Source organism: Neofelis nebulosa, chromosome 7 (genome assembly GCF_028018385.1).
Source record: "Neofelis nebulosa isolate mNeoNeb1 chromosome 7, mNeoNeb1.pri, whole genome shotgun sequence".
Taxonomy (NCBI): domain Eukaryota; kingdom Metazoa; phylum Chordata; class Mammalia; order Carnivora; family Felidae; genus Neofelis; species Neofelis nebulosa.
Window position 1 is genome coordinate 97385783 of NC_080788.1, and position 8090 is coordinate 97393872.

The window sequence follows — 8090 nt, forward strand, 5'->3', positions numbered from 1 at the left end:
TTATACATCTTCAGTTGCACGTCTAATAGGCATCTCTAATTAGTGTGTCCTTACACACTACAACTTGTATCCCTTCCCAGGAGTCCCTTCTCAGTAATAGCATTGCAGAGTCCATAACCAAAGCATTCCGTAGTTTCCCCACTCATGTTTTCCTCATTCAACCTATCATCATGTGCTTTTTGGAATAACTCAAATATGTCAAAATATGCCAACTTTGCTGCTTCAGTATCTGGTCCCTATTCAATCACCAGTTCATGTAACATTCAGAATGACAGTTTTGTTTTTTTTAATCCAATAAAAAAATGTCTCTTGGCGTGCCTGGGTGGCTTAGTTGGTTAGCACCTGACTCTTGATTTCAGCTCAGGTCAGGATATCACAGTTCATGAGATCCAGCCCAGTGTCAGGCTCTGTGCTGACAGTGTAGAGCCTACTTGGGATTCTCTCTCTCCCTCTCTCTCTGCCCCTCCCCCATTCATATTCATTCTCTCTCTCTCTCTCTCAAAAATAAATAAATGAATTTAAAAAATGTCCCTTTCCAGCTGTAAAAAAAAAATTAATGGCTTGGCATTAAAAAATAAATAAAATCCAAACTTCTTACTGTAGCCTTCAGGACTCCTAGCTGTCTCATCCTGTCATTCTCAGCTCTCCTGTAATCACACAGGCAGACTTGCTGTTTGTTCCACTCCCTCACTTCAGCACCCTAGCACCTGTCCTTCCCATTCTTTGCCTGAATTGCTTTTTCTTAGGGACTTCACATTACTGATTCCTTTGTGATTCTTGTTTCTCATCTGCAGAAAAGCTCTTCATTTTCACACTATGAAAATTTCCCCCATTATTCCATCGAGTCATCTTGATTATTTCAAAATATATTATTTTCCTTTCCATTAAATTTTTTTTTTTGTTTCAGGTTTTTATTTCAATTCTGGCTAGTTAACATACAGAGTAATATTGTTTCAGGAGTAGAATTTAGTGATTCATCACTTACATATAACACCCAGTGCCCATCCCAACAAGTGCCCTCCTTAATACCCTTCACCCATCTAGCCCATCCCTCCACCCAACACCCCTACATCAACCCTCAGTTTGTCTCTATCATTAAGAGTATCTTATGGTTTGCTTCCCTCTCTTTTTCCCCCTTCCCCTCTATTCACCTGTTTTATTTCTTAAATTCCACATCTGAGTGGAATCATGATATTTGTCTTTCTCTATTTTGCTTAGCATAATACACTGTAGCTCCATCCACATCTTTGCAGCAAGATTTCATTCTTTTTGATGGCTGAATATGGGTACTCAGCCATCAAAAAGAATTAAATCTTGCCATTTGCAAATATTTGAAGACATATATATATATATATAATATATATATATACACACACACATATGTATGTATATATGTATATATGTATATATACACATATATGTATGTATATATGTATATATATACACACATATATACGTATATGTATGTATGTGTATACACACACACACACACACACACACACACACACACACACTGCTTCTGTATTCATCAGCTGATGGACATTTGAGCTCATTCCATAATTTGGCTATTGTTGATGGTGCTGCTATAAACATCAGCGTGCATGTGTCCCTTCGAATCAGTATTTTTGTATCCTTTGGGTAAATACCTAGTAGTGCAATTGCTGGGTCTAGGGTAGTTATATTTTTAACTTATTGAGGAACCTCCATACTGTTTTCCAGAGTGGCTACCAGACACATGAAAAGATATTCCACAGCACTCATCATCAGGAAATACAAATCAAGGGTCACAGTGTATACACTAAATCTATTTTGATTGAATAGGTACACAGGACATGCGATGGGGATAGAGATGGTTACATTAATGAACTTTATGTTTCCTTTTGGAATTAGTTAAATACATATCAGAAATGCTACTATGATTTTAACTCTAAATCCATCAATCTCCTTTTACTTCTTTTAGACATTCCTTTCTTGATGTCTAAACCCTTTAAATTCTGTTGTTTTTTTTAATTTTTTTTAAACAAAACCATCACTCTAGAGAATGGATGGAGGCCCTGTTAAAACAATTCTCAGGGGAAAATGGAGCTCCAGAAATGGGTAGGTATGTTACACAGTGGTCATCCTTCACTACCCACAAGTGTAAGTGCTGGTTTATTGATTATTCCATAATCTAAACCGATTGTTAAGATGGGTGTTATATGTAAGTGATGAAACCAGCTACATTGTATATTAACTAACTTAAATTAAATTAATTGATTAAACAAACAAACAAAGATGCCCAATGGTGATCCTTGTTCAATTACTCTAAAGACCATTGTTGAGAGGGTCGCCTGGGTGACTCAGTTGGTTGAGCATCCGACTTCAGCTCAGGTCATGATCTTGCAGTTTGTGAGTTCGAGCCCCGTGTCAGGCTTTGTGCTGACAGCTCGGAGCCTGGAGCCTACTTCGGATTCTGTGTGTGTCTCTCTCTCTGCCCTCCCCCACTCACGCTCTGTCTCTCTCTCTCAAAAATAAATAAACATTTAAAAAATTAAAAAAAAAGACCATGTTGACAAACAATTCTTCATAGATCTCTCATATTTCTGCATGTCTTCCTAGCAAGACACTAACTGCCCTTTTGTCCAGAATCACTTTTCAAGGATGTCTGTATAACAAACAACCTTGAGGAATAGAGCCAGTGTAGCAAAGGTTGGGAATGCTTACTGTCCATGATAAAAGACTGGGGTTACCTATGCCCAGGGTTACTCTACTGTAATCAAATACATTGCTTGTTTAGTTATCTTAGGCCATATTTACATTGCCATGTGAGAATTGGGGCTTGGAAACTGATACATAGTGATATATTAAAAAATATATATTTTAATTTAAGTATAATTGACATACAATGTTACATGACTTTCATGTCTACAATTCCCTATACATTATGCTGTGCTCACCACAAGTGTAAATACCATTTGTCACCATACAATGCTATCACAGTATCATTGACTATATTCCCTATACTGTGCCTTTTATTCCCATGACTTAACAATCCATAACTGGAAACCTGTCTCTCCCTCTCCCCTTCACCCATTATGCCCATACCTGTGCCCCTTCCTCTGGCATCCTTCAGTTTGTTGTCTGTATTTATAGTTCTGATTCTGCTTTTCATTTATTTATTTATTCATTTATGTTTTTTAGATCCACACGAGTGAAGTCATATTTTATTTGTCTTTCTCAGTCTGACTTACTAAAGTGATATACTGCTATTACTCTGAGTAATCAACCCTCCTTTGTCTCTGGCCTAGATGTTGTCTGCCTTCTATAAGCATTTCTGCAATGATAGCAGGCTAAATTGTTTGCTCACGAGTAGGTTAGAAGTCCATAGTTCTTGACCGTCATTGGTATTTATCTGTCGTCTATGGGCTAATCAATGCCTTTAGTTTCCTATGTGACAGTATCTTTGTATCTCCAGTTATTAAATATTTGCTTTGCATTATGGTACTTTTTGTACTGTATATATCCAATAATAATAATATTAAAATGAAAGTCCATAGATATATAAATATCTATCATTCTCTATTTTCAATCTTTTAATAATTAACCTTGACTTTTTAATTTTATTTACTCTAATCTTAGAAACATGTAACAATAAATATATGTGTTTTGATTCAAGTTTTGCAATTATTGTATTGAAGATGTGTTCTCACAGGAATGCTAAGATGTTTTCTATGATAAAAATCACTTTGGGGAAATCTGAGCATTTACTATACAGAGTACTCTACATTTGAGAGATTCTGTGCATTTAGAGTTCAGAAAAAACTCAGAATGAGTTAGTTTAATGAAAAATCACTCTCTGGGGCGCCTGGGTGGCGCAGTCGGTTAAGCGTCCGACTTCAGCCAGGTCACGATCTCGCGGTCCGTGAGTTCGAGCCCCGCGTCGGGCTCTGGGCTGATGTCTCGGAGCCTGGAGCCTGTTTCCGATTCTGTGTCTCCCTCTCTCTGTGCCCCTCCCCCGTTCATGCTCTGTCTCTCTCTGTCCCAAAAATAAATAAAAAACGTTGAAAAAAAAAAAAAGAAAAAAAGAAAAATCACTCTCTGTTACATAACCAACTCACTTGGAAACATATGAGTTGAAATACACCACAAACCAAATTGTTATTACATTAAGAAATCTTCATAGCTTTATGAGGTATGGATATTCAAATAACTACATTGACTGAAACATCACTTCCTGGTTGGTTGGCTGGGTGGTTTGTATGTTTATTTATTCATTTATCTTGGAGAATTCTAACTGAATGAGATACTGAATGGCCTTGTACTTTTAAACTTCCAGATAGAAAAATAGATTCTTATTTGTCTAGAAATACATACATATCCTTTTATGTATAACTTCCTATGTAAACTCACTAGATGTTTTGACATGCATAATTAGGTGACTAAAAATATATTCCAACAACTCATTAAATTTAAACAATTTTTAAAAAGAACTATTGTAAGAGTGTGCATGCACTCACAAACTGTGAGATCATGACCTGAGCTGAAATCAGGAGTTGCATGCTTCACCAACTGAGGCACCCGGGCATCCCTAAGTTTATTTTTTTAATGTTTATTCAGTTTTGAGAGAAAGAGAGACAGAGAGACAGAGAGAGTGTGTGTGTGTGTGTGGAGGGGGGGGGGTGGTTGGTGACGTGCAGAGAGAGAGGGAGACACAGAATCTGAACCAGTCTCCAAGCTCTGAGCACAAAGCCTGATGGGGCTGGAACTCATGAGCCTCGAGATTTTGACCTGAACCGAAGTCAGAAGCTTAACTGACTGAGCCACCCAAGGACTCCCAAATCGCAGTATTCTTAAGAGAGTGGTATTTGGGAAGACAAATTTGAATTTAATAAATCAAAATTTGTTCAAGCATATATCAAACTGTGTTAGTCCATTAGGATTGCTATAACAGAATACCATAGAATGGATAGCTTATGAACAGCAGAAATTTATTCCTCACAGTTCTAAAGGCTGGAAGTCCAAGATCAAGGCAATAGAATGGCAAAGGCCCTCTTCCAGTTCATAGACAGTGCCTTCTTAGTGAAGCTCTATAGGGTCTCTTTTATAAGTACACTAGTCCTAATCATGAGACTCCACCCTCATGACCTAATCATTACCTTTCAAAGGACCTACCTCCTCCTACCATAACGTTGGACTGTAGGAATTCAATATATGAGTGGGGAGATATGTGACTCATTCAGACCATAGCACAAGGCCAGCTTAGAGACTGAAGCTTGTCATTAGTAACATGCAAAATATGCCAAATGCTTACTGTGTGTAAAGCATTGTGTATAATATAATGATCAAAATAGATACAAGTCCTAATTTCCTGGAGCTTGCAGTTCAGTAGACATTGACTAACTACTTATTTAAATTCAAGATTTTGCCAAATGCTATGAAGTAACCACTCCAGTGTTATAAAAGAAACATAATTTAATTTCACACCCATGAAAGCCTCCTAAGGATGTGCTGTACACATTGGGTTGGAATATCAGTAGAAGTAAGCACAGCAGAGTCTCTGTGAGGTGGTTATGGAGATGGGGCATGTATATAGGCAGATTCCAACACTCACACTCCTTTATCAAAGCTTCCCAAAGTGAAAGATAATTTTTGTTGCTAGCTAGCTAAAAGAGACTTCTTAATATCTGCTAATTCCTTTGTTCTGCTTTCCTGGTCACCACACTTTTAATAATGTGGTGCTTGATTTAACTTAGCTTTGCTGTGAGAGAATCAGTCACAGTTCACATGATTGTGCATTTTATAACATATTATTTGAATTATAATATGACTTTATGGTTAGTAGTCTGCAGAAAGAAAAAACACTAACCAGCATTCTTGGCACATTTGCAACTTTAGTACAAATTAGCATATTAACATTTGGGCATTTCTCAATCAGTCTATATGAACCTAGTTAATGTATGTCCAGCTCGGAGATATAGACACCTTTAAAATGTGCCCCTCAAATTAGTCTGTGTATATCTAAGTCTTTACCAGATTTTAGACAGTGATGGATTCATTAAATAGCATTTATTAATGGATGCAGGGACCAGTTTGGGTAACCAGAAATTAGCACATTCTTCTTTGTTAAATGAGAACTGTTTATCCCTTTAGAACTGATTTATAGGGGCACCTGGGTGGCTCAGTCTGTTAAGCGTCTGACTTCAGCTCAGGTCATGATCTCGCGGTCCGTGAGTTCAAGGCCCGCATCGGGCTCTGTGCTGACCGCTCAGAGCCTGGAGCCTGTTTCCATTCTGTGTCTCCCTCTCTCTCTGACCCTCCCCCATTCATGCTTTGTCTCTCTCTGTCTCAAAAGTAAATAAACGTTAAAAAAATTTAAAAAAAGAACTGATTTATAAACAATTGGGAAACATGTTCTTATTCTTGCCTATTCAATTATTAGAAGTGACTAGGAAGATAACTTGAGTGGAAGTTATACTAGGTAATTAAAGACCATAATTGATAATCAATATTACTTGTTTCCTCTCTTCAATGGAGATAACATGCATCTAGTTAAAGCATGATGAAAAATAAATTTAAAAATATACAAATAGACTGTAATCAGTTTTAACATTCAGAGATGACAATTACCAAATGCAATAGATTATTAAAAATAAAATTATTTTAGAAAATCATTAATAGCAATAGAAAGTATAAAGACAAACCAAAATCATTGCAATAAATAAGTGCAAAAGAGATTATACAGATAAAAACTGATCAGGAAATGATTTAATTTCTTTGCCTACTAACTGTTAGGAAAACATTTAGACTGAATTTTCATTGCTGTTATATTAGTGTGTATGTTTGCATATATGTATTTGTGTGTTTTCTTAACTAGTATGACCTTTACCACATAGACTATATTTTCCATAATACAAGTGATTTAGCTGCATATTAACATGTCCTGTCTTACATTATTTATAGTAATGCACTCTACTTTCAAACTGACATCTCTCAATGACAAAGAACAATCAGTGAAAATGGAAGTCAGCTAAACCACAAATCAGTAACCAATGAACTTGCCTCATTTAAAATTCTTAAAGTCCCTAAGGATCTTTAGGTCATGAGGTTGGAAAGTTTTGACAAAGCTAAATGTGGTAGTTGATATTCTTCCTTCTTAGAATAAATTTGGTAAGGTTATTAATTGGGAAATTTAATTACAATTATTTAGTATTAGTATTCTCTGTGTAATAGGCAACAATTACATGAGCTTACAAATTATTTGATCTTAAATACATAAACATTTTACCTTTAATATTCTAAGAAGACTTTAAATATTGCATAAATTATGATATATGCTCTTAAATGTTAACTTGCCTTATAGATGTTAGAGAGATATATAAAGAAAAACATCCTGCAGGATAGAGTTCAAATATACAAATATAAATTCCTATAAGCTGTATGAAAAGGCTTTCCTTAAAATTTTCACATTTAATACACAGGGCTAAAATTTCCCAAATTGGTTATTTCTACCATATTATGTTTTTGGATTATATGGCTATATAGACAGATTAACAATCATCCTGGTGAATAAAAAACATTATTTCCTCAAATTTCTAGTTAGGGCTTTTCACCTACTCTTCCTTTGGCTTATATTTCTAAATTCATACTTTTAGTCTTTTATAACATAATCTCTTGGATATATCTCTTGTACTATCATTGGATATACAGAGACTCTGTTGGAGAAATTTCACTGCACTTGAAACTATTTAAAAATTATCTCTGAAAAAAAAATAAAAGTAAAATAAAAATTACCTCTGATGTGAAACCACTGTTTCAAATAGTAGCATGATTAAGACTTTCCTAAAGAGAAAGCAAACTAATAGATTTTTTTCCATGGAGACTCCACTGAGTTTACTAACCTTAATAAAAGCCAAAAAAAAAAAAAAAACAAAAAACAAAAAAAAACAAAAAAAACCAAAAAACACTTACTCTCTTTTTTCAGTCATGATTATTTTGGTTACAAGTGACAAAACAGCTCAATCTATCCTTAGCACAAAAAGCACTTAATGACTCCAAGGATCACACTATCTTCAGGAATTCAGTCGGTGGGAACTCTTTATTTCTCCCTTTCT